A 14302-nucleotide genomic window follows, 5' to 3' on the forward strand; every position below is an offset into this window, starting at 1 on the left:
ATATAAAATTATATTAAATTGCAATAATAATAAATTCTAAAGCTGCCAAAAGTAAGAAAATAATAATAACAACTCAATTAAATAACAATAAACATAAAAACCTCAAATTGCATTAATAGAAATTAAAATTAACAAGAGTTTGTCAACAATAAAATAACCAAATAAAGGAAATAACAAGTAAAAATAAAGGAAGTAAGATACTAGAATAAGAAATAGTGAATAAACTAAATCAACACAAGAATTAAAGCATCAATCTAAGAGAAGTTTAACTAATCTACCATAAATTTTAGAGAGAAGAGAGAGCTTCTCTATCTAGAAATGACCTAAAACATGTCTAAAACTAAACCTAATTGCTCTCTCCATGTTCCCTTTTAAATTATGCTTGAAATAGCTTCATAAATGAGTTGGATTGGGTTCTAGAGGCACAAAAATTGCTGCCAGCATTTTGCATTAAATGAAGTCACATGTCAGGACTTGTGCATACGCACGCACACTTCCTAATTCTCTTCTCGTGGGTACGCATGAAATACTATGCGCACGCATGACTGCACAAACTTCTATCTGTGCATACGCACGCATCATTGTGCATACGCACTTACTGGAAAGTTTCAAACTCCATTTCTTCATGAATTCTCTACTTTTACATACTTTTTCTTCATTCCTTCAATCCAATCTTTGCCTTCCAAACCTGAAATCACTCAACAAACACATCAAGACATCGAATGGGATTAAAAGTAAATAAAATTTAGCAATTATAAGGCCTAAAAGCATGTTTTCACTTATAGGCATAATTTAGGAAGAAATCATATAGCTATGCTATTTTAATGGATAAATGTGAGAAAAGTCAATGAAATCCACTCAATTAAAGCAAATAAATACTATTAAATGTGGATTCATCAGTATTCAAGAGAAGCTGTTGGTAATATTATTCGGTATTTGCTGCAAAAAAAAAGTTGGTTAAAACCCCACTTCTAAGTTGCTAAATAGATTAGGCTACACGATTTCAATTATTATGTAGCTACACATGCATATAAAATTGTTTTTCTAAAAAATAGAAAACAATGATAAAATTGTATAATCTATAGGGCATTTGTTGAAATTTATTTGAACATTTGTTTTCCAATATAGATAAATCGAACAAAATGGATGTGGGGTACATGATGTTAAGTTTTTAAATTTAAATCATCAAACAAATAAGAACAAAATTAAATATAAACTCATCATTACTTGCAGGTACAAAAGTCAACCTTCCAATTGCAAAACCTTGCTTTCGAGGAAGCCACTTTGAAATATCGTCCTTCTAAACAAACTTGGTTGGAAACTCAGCATAAATAAGACTTCAAGCATAGGATATGACATGGTGGCCACCATCCATCCCAAAAACATGGACTTATGAGATGCTACTTTTTCGACGATATCATTCACATTAGAAGTTTCACTACAAACCACATGTTGCTCATTGACGATTGGATTTTTGACGGTTTAGAATTTCTCAAATAAAATCTCGTTGCAAGTATAGTTCCTAAACCAAGCAATAATCCCTTCATACAAAAAGTTGTTTGTCACTAAAACAAACCCCTAAAATTTATAAACCGAAGTATTGAAACCTCGGGTCGTTCTCCCTAGGAATTACAATAAAGTGTCTTGTTATTGGTTGTGAATTATTTTGGGGTTTTGATAAGAAGTATGAAAGATAAATGGCAAGAAAGTAAACTAAGGCCTAAAAAGGTCTTGGCAAGGGTTGGTGGTCAAGGATCTCTATCCTAATCACTAACCACAATATGAGAATTAGCAAGGATTAATCTCATTAAATCATCCTCTAACTAGTTAGTAAAGGAAAGTCAAATGAGCTATATCAATCCTAGTCCATAAGTCCTAACTCTCCACTAATTCAATTAGTGAGAACTAGAGTCAATGGCTCCCAATCATCAATCACTTGGACATTAGTAACTCAAGAGGTCCTAAGTTACCTTTCCAAGCCAAGAGTATAAAATTCTACTCTAAAATCCAACCAAGCATTTCATCAAACACTTGGAAGGCATAAAAGGAAAGCATAGTGAATTGATAACAAGAATAGAATCTAACAACAATTATTGAAATGAATTAACAATAACAATCAAAAGAAACACATTTATTATGAATTACCTTGATTGAATTGAAATAGAGTAGAAGAAACAAAAGTAGATCTACATCAAAACACAAGAACAACATAAAGGAAATTACAACAAAAGAATGAAAGAAGAATGAATGTAGCAACAAGGAATTGAGAGATAGAAGTGGAAGAAAGCAAAGATTAAAACCTAGATCTAAGAACTAATCCTAATCCTAATCCTAATTCTAGAGAGAAGTGAGAGCTTCTCTCTCTAGAAACTACTTCTAAAACTAAACTATGCTAATGGTAACTAGCATGTATTTCCCTCTTTATTCCTTGGGTTAAATAGCATCAGAAATGAGTTGGATTGGGCCCACAAGGCTTTAGAATTCGCTGGCCACGTTTTGCTTTAAGCGAACCAGGTGGCAGCAACGGCGCGTGCGCGTACTATGCGCGTGCGCGCCACCACACGTGTAGCAACTATGGCAAATCTTATATCGTTTCGAAGCCCCGGATGTTAGCTTTCTAACCCAACTGGAACCGCATCATTTGGACCTCTGTAGCTCAAGTTATGGTCGTTTAAGTGCGAAGAGGTCAGCTTGACAGCTTTCCGGTTCTTTCATTTCTTCATGAGTTCTCCAACTTTTCATGCTTTTTTCTTCATTCCCTTGATCCAATCTTTGCCTCCTAAACCTTAAACCACTTAACAAACATATCAAGGCATCTAATGGAATCAAGGAGAATTAGATTTAGCTATTTTAAGTCCTAAAAAGCATGTTTTCACTCTTAAGCACAATTAAGGGAGAAGTTATAAAACCATGCTATTTCATTGAATAAATGTGGATAAAAGGTCATAAAATCCCCTAAAATCAATACAAGATAAACCGTCAAATTGGGGTTTGTCAACCTCCCCACACTTAAACCAAGCATGTCCTCATGCTTAAACCAAGAGAAAGCAAAGGGATCAACATTTATTCAATGAAAACTAACTAAATGCAATCTCCCTATATGCAACTATCTACATGAATGCAATTGCTTGGTCAAAATAAATTAATTCCCAAGAAGCATATATAAGCACAAGGGCAAAAGGTATTAACAACCATGCCAAACCACAATTGAATTGAGCTATTAAATATTTTTACAAACTTGCATGAAAGGAGATGATCATTGGTGGAAACATGTAATTGAGCATCAAACCCTCACCGGATGTATTTGCACTCTATTCGCTCAAGTGTTTAGGGTTGATTCTCTCAATTCCCCCCTAATCATGCTTTCTAAGATTTGTTTTTCTTCTAACAATCAACAAATATTTCATGTATGCATACATATATCATGAGGTCTTTTCATAGGTTGTAATGGGGCTAGGGTCAAGGTAAAGATGCATACTTGGTCAAGTGAGCTTGAAATTTGAATCTTTGATAAGCTTAAACTTCCCACCTAACCTATGACATCCTATGAAATTTCAAAGCTAGCCTAACTACCCATTTTTCACTTTTTCACATACTCATGTATCCCTTTTCATTTCATAACACTTATGCATTGATCTTATTGAGCTACACTTTGCTTTGGGGCATTTTGTCCCCTTTTTATTTCTTCTTTTTTTCTTCTTTTTCTTTCCTTTTCTATTTTTTTTCTTTTTTTTCTTTTCCATATTATTTTTTCTTTTCTTTTTCTTTTGTTTTTCTCATTTTTTTTTCTTTCTATATACAAGAACCTCAATGCATAAGGTCTATACATTTGATCAATACATGAGCATGTACCCAATTCCTAATATTTTTAATAAAAATACAAAACTACCCTTTTATTCACCCAATGTCCCAAGATTCCCACACTTGAATGATACTCACACACACTAGCCTAAGCTAATCAAAGATCCAAATAAGGACTTTCATTGTTTTCCGCTTTAAGGCTTGTAATGTGCTAAATTAAGAACAAGTGGGTTAATCGTAGGCTCAAATTGGCTAACAAAGGAATATAAAAGGTTGGCTATTTGGATAAGTGAGCTAATGAAATGATGGCCTCAATCATATAAATGTATGTATACACAAAATAATGGACATAAAGAATCAAACAAATCAAAGATTACAATCATAGGAAGAGAATAATGCACACAAGAAGGAAAAATAAGTGGTTATAAGATGTAACCACATCATTAGGCTCAAATCTCACAAGCTTGTGTTCTTAGCTCAAAAACCATGTTCCACAATATATATATATTTCAAGCAAGTTCTATGAAAAGTTTTCACTCAAATCAATTGGTGCCCTATAGATAGAAATCTTGAAAATTTTATTATTTTGACTAAGCTTATTATGTATACATATGCAAAAAATTAAGAAAATGCAACAAAAATCCTAAAAACCTAAAATGAAATGCAAAAGTGTTGAGATTAGAAACTTGTCACCTAAAATTGCCGATCGGTCGGACGACCTCCCCACACTTAAAAGTTTGCACCGTCCTTGGTGCACTCAAAGATGAGCAAGGGGGTACGGCGACTCTCCGGATTGCTGCGTGTTCTTAGTCTTGCTTCCGTTTTTGCTTGTGGTGCATTGTTCATGAAAAACAAAAATATAACACCATAAGAGGAGAAGATATAAAAGCAAGGAAGCATACATTGTTGGAATGAGGTAAATCACTAGAAATGAGTGAGTGAATTATTGTGACATTAATGAAAAATAAGTGTGTGAATTCTAAATTGCGCGGTTTAGAACACACATTAGCATAAAAGCTATGTCACAAAAGAAGCATGCACTTTTTTCATTCTAGTATGCTTGAGATGCTCTAAGTGAACTTGTAAGGTAAGACAAGCATTAAAGAAGCATGGAAGCATTCAAGCTAAAGCCTACGGATGCATATGATCATGAAACACAATGCATTAAGGTAAATGCACAACATCATCTATCAAGAGGTTGCCTAATCAAGGAAAAAGATTCAAATTACATGGTGGCCAAATCATGTAATTTAAGAAGAGTTACAAGCTCGAAGGCAATTCTCATCACTTAGTATTCTTAAAAGGTAAGCATGAAAAACTCAAGACCAAGTAGCAAAATATAACCTCAATTATAGGATCCAACAAAGATTATCTAAAAACATTAATGCTAAATTAGCATTTAGGCAATAAGGGGCAACAATGTGTAGTAAACAAAGTCAATAATCCAACACTTATAATGAAAAGAGAGAAAATAAAATGAAAACCATACTAAAACTAACTAAAATGAATGGTTATCCATGGTGTTTGGAAGTGTTGGATGAGGGGTAGAAGAAGGAAAGAAGAAAGGAGAAGGAAAGAAATGGAAAAATGAGAAGAAAAGAAATGTATGGAAGAACGGACATCCACGCGTACGCACGCATGGCGCGCGCGCGTCGATGGCTTATTTCGAGAGTGGCGCGTACGCGTCATGTGCGTGTGCGCGCAAATAGGTTTGTGCCTCAGGCCCAATTTCCGCACAGTGCAGGCCTAACTCTCGGGTCAAGGTATGGAAGGTGGAACTTCTCAATCCACGCGTACGCGTGCATGGCGCGCTAGCGTGGATGGTCTAAAACGCTTGATGCACGCGTACGCACGCAGTGCGCGTACGCGTGGATGGTGCTCTGTGTGTTTTTTTTTTCCAAAGATTTTTGCTATATTTTTACACCAATCCAAGCATTCTAAACCTCCAAACAGCTACCAAAACACCATAAAACCTTATTTAACATACTAAACTATCAAATGCACTTAACAAACTACCAAAGCATGAAATTAAACTAATTCTACCCATATATACAAAAGAGAAAATGAAAAGATTTTACCATGGTGGGGTGTCTCCCACCTAGCACTTTTGTTTATTGTCCTTAAGTTGGACTTATGGGGAGCTCCTCTCAAGGTGGCTTGTGCTTGTATTCATCTTGGAACTCCCACCAATGCTTGGTTCTCCATTGTGCCCCAAGATTCTTTATGGATTGAGCCAAGTGTTGATGGAGTTCTTCACAAGCTTGGGGCTCCCAAAGTTGATCCTCTTCTTGTGATCCGGGGTCCCACACTTTATTTTCACACCCGTCTTGAAGTTGATCATTATTATTAGTCCATCCGGGTGGTGAACAAGAAGAATTTTCTATGAAGTGCCCAACAATCCTCCTAGACCCATCTATTTGAGCACTACTCCAACCTTTATATCTCGTGTTTGATGCATCAACCATAATGAGCCTTGATTTGCAACGCCAACCACGAAACATCTTTCGCTTATGCTTCATCCCACAAAGCATCCTAAGTTGACCATCCGTATCAAGCAAACCATATTCAAGTGGGATAATAAAGCTAATAGAAATGAACTTCACCCACTCAAATGAAGGTGTAGATGGCAACCTAGGCAAAGATGATTCCAAGGTTCTTGACAAAGCATATTCCACCCCCATCCTCCTTTTTCTAAGGATCTCTACCTCTTCACAAGATTTCTCTAATTCAATCCTTTGTTCATCAATACTATCTAAGCCTTTTCCCTTAATCAAACTATAATTGGGAGGGTGAAAGAAGTTTACCTCCATAACATTTTCAAATGCACCGGGAGAAGGTTCTTCAAGTTCAAAGGATTCTCCACCACTAGGACTTAATGCTTGCTCTTCATTGCCATGGGAACTCAATTCTTGCTCTATCCTATCCAAGTCTTCATATGGAATATGCCTTGGAAGGTGTGCACTTTCCTCCCTAGCATCAATTTCAATCATCTTGGAGGGGTTTTCTTCAACTCTATGTTCCCATGGAGGCTCCGCATCTCCTAAGTCTTCTACCACTTCTTCCTTGTCTTCAACAATTAAAGCTTCCTCCAATTATTCCAATACAAAGCAACTTCCTTCATTTCCCACCGGAATTTCCAATCTCTCCTTCATGCTATGTTCTTCATTTAATTCTCCACATGTAGCCATGGGAGTTTCTTGAGTGTTCAAGCATTGGGATGCTAATTGATTTGTTACCGCATCCAAGGCGGCCATGAAGTTTTGCACATCCCTTTTCATCTCTTCTTGCCCTTGAACAAGAACACCAAGGGTTTCATCCATTAGAGGTTGGGGTGGGTGGAAGGGTTCTTCATTTTGGGGGAAGGGTTCATAGTAGGAAGATGGTTCTTCTTGGTAGAGTGTGGTGGTTCAATATTCTCCACTCTTTCCACTTGTTGCACAACACACTCCATGGTTGCTTGAAATTGATCCAATGCTTCCTTGAGACGATCCCTTGACTCTTGTTCCTCTTGGATATCATGAGTAGGACCATAAGGCTCTTGGATTGAAAGACATGAATATTCTTCCATGGGAGGTTGTGGTGAAAGGTAGAATTCATCTTGTGGTTGAAAATTTTCATATATTGGGGGTGGTTCATCTTGGTAATAATATGGAGGGGTGGCTCTTGAAAATGTTGATGTTGGAATGGTGGTGGCTCTATGTGTGGTTCATATTGCTCATATGGTTGTTGGTAGGATGGATATGGATTAGGGTCATATGAAGGTGGTTGGTGAAAAGGGGCTTGTGAGTGTGGTTGGGGGCCATGTTGAGGAGGGGGTTCATAAGCATATGGTGGTGGCTCTTGAAAGTCACAAGGAGATTCACCATAGCCATTGGATTGATATGCATCAAAAAATGGCTCTTTTTCATAGTGCATTGGTGGGGGTTGTTGCCATGAAGATTGATCATATGCATATGGCTCCTCCCACCATTGATTGTCCCATCCTTGATGCATCTCTTCATTGAAGTTCTCATCACCTACAACATAGTTGTAATCACACTCATAGCCAAAATGAGAATTCATGGTGAAAAGAGAAAATAAAAACAAAAACTACTAAGAAATAATGAAACAAAGTCCTAACTAGCAAGCAATCCAAAAAAAAATCAATCTATTCACAATATTCACATATATACAATAACCAATAACATAACACCATTGCAATCCCCCGGCAACGGCGCCATTTTGACGATTGGATTTTTGACGGTTTAGAATTTCTCAAATAAAATCTCGTTGCAAGTATAGTTCCTAAACCAAGCAATAATCCCTTCATACAAAAAGTTGTTTGTCACTAAAACAAACCCCTAAAATTTATAAACCGAAGTATTGAAACCTCGGGTCGTTCTCCCTAGGAATTACAATAAAGTGTCTTGTTATTGGTTGTGAATTATTTTGGGGTTTTTATAAGAAGTATGAAAGATAAATGGCAAGAAAGTAAACTAAGGCCTAAAAGGTCTTGGCAAGGGTTGGTGGTCAAGGATCTCTATCCTAATCACTAACCACAATATGAGAATTAGCAAGGATTAATCTCATTAAATCATCCTCTAACTAGTTAGTAAAGGAAAGTCAAATGAGCTATATCAATCCTAGTCCATAAGTCCTAACTCTCCACTAATTCAATTAGTGAGAACTAGAGTCAATGGCTCCCAATCATCAATCACTTGGACATTAGTAACTCAAGAGGTCCTAAGTTACCTTTCCAAGCCAAGAGTATAAAATTCTACTCTAAAATCCAACCAAGCATTTCATCAAACACTTGGAAGGCATAAAAGAAAAGCATAGTGAATTGATAACAAGAATAGAGTCTAACAACAATTATTGAAATGAATTAACAATAACAATCAAAAGAAACACATTTATTATGAATTACCTTGATTGAATTGAAATAGAGTAGAAGAAACAAAAGTAGATCTACATCAAAACACAAGAACAACATAAAGGAAATTACAACAAAAGAATGAAAGAAGAATGAATGTAGCAACAAGGAATTGAGAGATAGAAGTGGAAGAAAGCAAAGATTAAAACCTAGATCTAAGAACTAATCCTAATCCTAATCCTAATTCTAGAGAGAAGTGAGAGCTTCTCTCTCTAGAAACTACTTCTAAAACTAAACTATGCTAATGGTAACTAGCATGTATTTCCCTCTTTATTCCTTGGGTTAAATAGCATCAGAAATGAGTTGGATTGGGCCCACAAGGCTTTAGAATTCGCTGGCCACGTTTTGCTTTAAGCGAACCAGGTGGCAGCAATGGCGCGTGCGCGTACTATGCGCGTGCGCGCCACCACACGTGTAGCAACTATGGCAAATCTTATATCGTTTCGAAGCCCCGGATGTTAGCTTTCTAACCCAACTAGAACCGCATCATTTGGACCTCTGTAGCTCAAGTTATGGTCGTTTAAGTGCAAAGAGGTCGGCTTGACAGCTTTCCGGTTCTTTCATTTCTTCATGAGTTCTCCAACTTTTCATGCTTCTTTCTTCATTCCCTTGATCCAATCTTTGCCTCCTAAACCTTAAACCACTTAACAAACATATCAAGGCATCTAATGGAATCAAGGAGAATTAGATTTAGCTATTTTAAGTCCTAAAAAGCATGTTTTCACTCTTAAGCACAATTAAGGGAGAAGTTATAAAACCATGCTATTTCATTGAATAAATGTGGGTAAAAGGTTATAAAATCCCCTAAAATCAATACAAGATAAACCGTCAAATTGGGGTTTGTCACTCATCCTCCAAACAGAATGAAAATCTAATCGCAAATGGTTCTTTCTATTGGATTTCGTATCTAAATAAACACCAAAATGCCTCACATGCTTAAATGTACTTACAATTATAGTAATTCCTAATTTCATCAATAACTTGTGTGGCTTCTAATGAATCACCAGCATTTTATAAGGTAGATGTTATATGATCATTGCCCTTATGTACATACTTAAACAGATACTTAATAGAACTTGTTTGGCATGTGTATTCCACATTTATGTAGCACCCAGACTTGAACAACAATTATGGATTATATGAAATAATTAACTTATTGTCTAGTACACATTCCTTTTTCATCACAGTTCGATCGTTATCAGTACGCCTATATTATGGAAATCCAGCTTCATGAATGAGCGTTCACTATCTAAACTCTTTAGGATAAAACTTTGAACAGGATCTATTCTTCATGCAAGGTGTATTCTTGTTGTGCGGACCACATGGACCATGTACCATGTAATTTTGAACAGCTTCATGTATATTCGACCTTTCATTTTCATCAAAAATCTCAGTTATTATATGTTTGTCTATGTCACCTGGTATTTGTGACTTGAACTCATTACTTATGAATACAAGGATATATGCATATGGAAGCCTTATCTTTTGAGACTCTATAGTGCAAACATCTGAAAATTGAAAAAAATAAATGAGTAAAACATTATCTACAATATAAGATTTTAATAAGGTGTTGCATAGACAAAAACTTACATCTCAAAAGTTTGCCAAATATTTTTTCCTCTTTTAGGTCATCAATCAAACCATGAAGCTTGATTTTGAAAACTCAACACAATATATCAGGGTGATCTTCTGCTTTCAATCCAATGGGAGTCACTTCTCTCTTTATCTCATCCCATTCAGGGTTACAGGTCATGTGATAAAATAGCTAGGGTATTTTGTATATCTACAAATCGCAAATGCATCTTTGCAATTATTCATCATGTACCTAGGTCTACCAGTAAAAGTACTAGGAAGAATGATTCTTTTGCCAAGCCTTGCAACATCTACATCCCCATTTATAAGAATTTTATGAAGACATTTATATTTATCAACCCTCAACTGTGGTTGTTTACACCTAAAGAATTTAAACCTCTCTGATTCTACCATTATATAGACATCCACAAAAAACTGTTAGAATAATCTCTTTGATCTTAGAATTAATGGAAATTAACCCATTTTTTCTGTAGGCAAAAAGCAAAGAATTGCCGCACAGTGACTATTTTATTTTTCTTTGTAGACCTAGCAGAGATAGAATTTGATGTTGTAATACCAAAATGAAACCCATCCTCCCTATACGGAAACAACAATGGATATTGCAAGACTAAATAAGATGGGTGAAATCCGTTGGAGCTTTCTAGTTTGACTCTTTATAATAATATCTCTATCTTTGCTTAGTTATTCGACATTACCAACAATTAATGCAGCCACTTCAGATACAGATGGCAAGTTGTATATTCTATCATCTATAGTCTTTTTACTAATCAACTTAAACTTTATGTATCTGCAATTTTTTTTGTTGGTACCTATCTCTTGCATAGAGAAAACTCTTTGACAAACTACTATATTTGTCTAGCATATTTCTTGATATTGTCATGATTTTTCTATCCCGCTCATTTATAGCTTCAATGGAACTGCATAAAAAAGACACAATAAAATTTATGTTATTCTCTCTCACAGTTAAAAAGTTAAAATGTTTGACTTGTTGCATGAAAACAATCAAAGTATGCCTATCCGATTATCAATCTCATTTTCTATGTCATAGATATATAACTCGGTAAATGTTGGTTGCAGACTATTCGGAAGAAGTAGGCTATCAATGCTATGGTAATTTTGACCTCCAAGCTTAAAAATTGGGAGAGAAGTCCCATTGTCACCCTACGGTCCATTTTTTTTGCCATTGATATAAAATAAAATATTGAATTAAATGACTTTATATTTTTCAGGAAATGAATACTTTTTTGATCTCCTTCAGTACGAGCTAGATGAGCTCATCAAAAGGCATAGAAAGTAGAGGAAGCTCGATATTTCCTTCCATACAACATAATGAAAACTTTAGTTGTAGTGACTGTTTGGATTTAACAAGCCTTTTATCATACCAGATCCATGTTTTATAGTATTGACATTGGTAAATATGATCTTCTATATCTCACACACCTGCCGAATACACTCTCTTTAGATACTCAGTTGTCATACTGCTACAATTTAATCCATGATGTACACAAAAATGTAAATAAATATACTGATAAAATTTGTACACACCATCTAAAGTTTCTAAAGATGGTATAAAATTCATATCCAACATAGAGTCATCATAAGCATTAACAACTACAATCAATAAAAATTATAAAAGGTGAAAACATATATATTGATGTATTACTAATAATTCATATCTCTTGTAAATTACCAACATAAATTCTTGATATAATAAAAAATTACCTTCATAATCAACAAAAGAGTCAATTTTTTTGCCACTTTATGTGTCATCGCTTGGTGGGTACACCTTAGTAGTCGATAAGTTTACATCTTCAAAAAGTTGTGACAAATTGATAGCCACCGAATCAACAATAGAGGAAGATTGTCTTTTTTGCTTCCCATTTATAGTAGAATATATTGACAAAAAGTTAAATTTTATTCAATTAAATATTAAACACTATAGGAAAGAAAAGAATATAATAATGATTACCATATTTTCTAAATTACCTTCTTGTTAGGCACGATATCTGAAAACTAAAGTGTGACGAAAGATGATTTTGCAGAATGACTTAGGTTAGATTATTGGTGGGTCCTTGTACACTGGAGTATGCTAGAATTGTAATAAATTTATGTTATATAAATGATTCCTGATGAAGCATGTTTTTTTTAAATCAATTCTGCTAGACAGACAACAAAAATTATGAACAATATGAAAAATGGGCTACATCCCAGATCCACTAAACCTAAATAAACCAAATTAATTTAAAATTTGATTTTTAAATTAAAATTATCTTTCCTATTTTAATCTATTATTTAATTTGTTCAGAAAAATATACTTTCTCTTTTTAAATATTGGTGCATGATTCATTTGGTAATAATTAATTATACTTATTATTTGTTAACATGGATAATAGAATTCTTGTCAATGAGGGACCCGTTAATGGAGTTAAAAATTGTTCAAATGTTATCTCTAATGTAGAAGGTCTTATATAAGTAGGAGAAATATTTTTCTGTTTAATTCCATGCTACGCACAATGTACATTATACATAGAGAGTTGCTTCCCTATGAATCAGTAATGAGAAATATATAAAATGTCCTCGTCATTAAACTACTATTTCAAAAATAACATAAATATAAGTCAATTACAATGAAAAAGATGTCACCTTTATCTCTACTTAATTGTAAACCAAGAATGTTAGTTGAGGTACCAATTTTTTGATACATTATTCTTTGACTTGCAGGAATATATTGCACATTGATATGTACATCAAAATTTGTATTGTTGTTATTCTACATTGTTAAGTCATGAAAAATAAATAAAATATAAATAATTATTCAATTAACTATTTTCGTATTAGGTTTTATATAATTTTAGTAGTATACTTTCAGTCAATGAAAAAAATTGTATGGATTTAGTTTAATTTAATTATTTTTAAAATTAATAAACTAAATCAATGATTATCTATATAATATTATTTAAAATATACCAAATCATAACTTAAAAATAAACACAATTCAATTTAAATAATAAATAAAATTTTAAATTTAAATATAATTTTAAAAGTATAATATATTTAAATCCGATTACATAGATCTTTTAGATTAAATAATATATAATTTTAAATTATGATTGATTATATCTAAAATAATATTAAATAATTAATTAAGTTAAATAACATCTGAAGATTTAAAGATTGCATAGTTGTAATGTAATTTATAGTTGTATTAAATATGAATTTGAAAGAAAAGACTCTTATAAAGAAGAATAGTTGTTCAATCACTAAATTAAAATATTAAAAAAAAATTATGTATATTACAAAATACTTCACTAATATTCTCAACAATGATAATAGTTTAAATTGTATTTTTCATAAAAAAGATAAATAAAAAAAATCTCACCAAAAAGCTCACCAGAGGCACAAAAAAGAGCAAACTCATTTTCATCAAGTCTTTTTCATTTTCTTATCAAGATTATCTTTCGTCTTAACTTTGCAATTTTAAATTGTGTAACTGAAGTGAAATACATTATCATTGTTAATTCACTTATCCATAATGTATTTTTTCCACAACAATGAGCTACAAATACAATTTTTAAAATTTCAATACAAATATTAAAGTTAAATTTTAAATATTCATTAATTTATAATACTGATTATATATTGATTAATTTCTGAAGTATCATTTTTTACTTAAAAAGTAAAAATTTTAATTTTTAAATATGTAAGAATATATTAACAGTGTTTTTTAGTTCACAAATCAATAACCTAATTAAAAAAAGTATAAGCAAAACCAATTTAAATATAGTTGCTTCAAGCAAACTAGTTTTTATATTATATATTATTAAATAATTAATTAAAAATATACACTTATGTACTTGAATTTAAAATTAATTAATAAGTCACAATTTTTAACGTAAATGACAAAAAAATTAGTTAAGCACAAAATATTCAACACATAATCATTTCAGTCATTTAAAACTTAAGTATCGAAAATTGGATTAAGAAATCGAAATTAAC

The sequence above is a fragment of the Arachis hypogaea genome, chromosome 9, assembly GCF_003086295.3.
Source record: "Arachis hypogaea cultivar Tifrunner chromosome 9, arahy.Tifrunner.gnm2.J5K5, whole genome shotgun sequence".
Taxonomy (NCBI): Eukaryota; Viridiplantae; Streptophyta; class Magnoliopsida; order Fabales; family Fabaceae; genus Arachis; species Arachis hypogaea.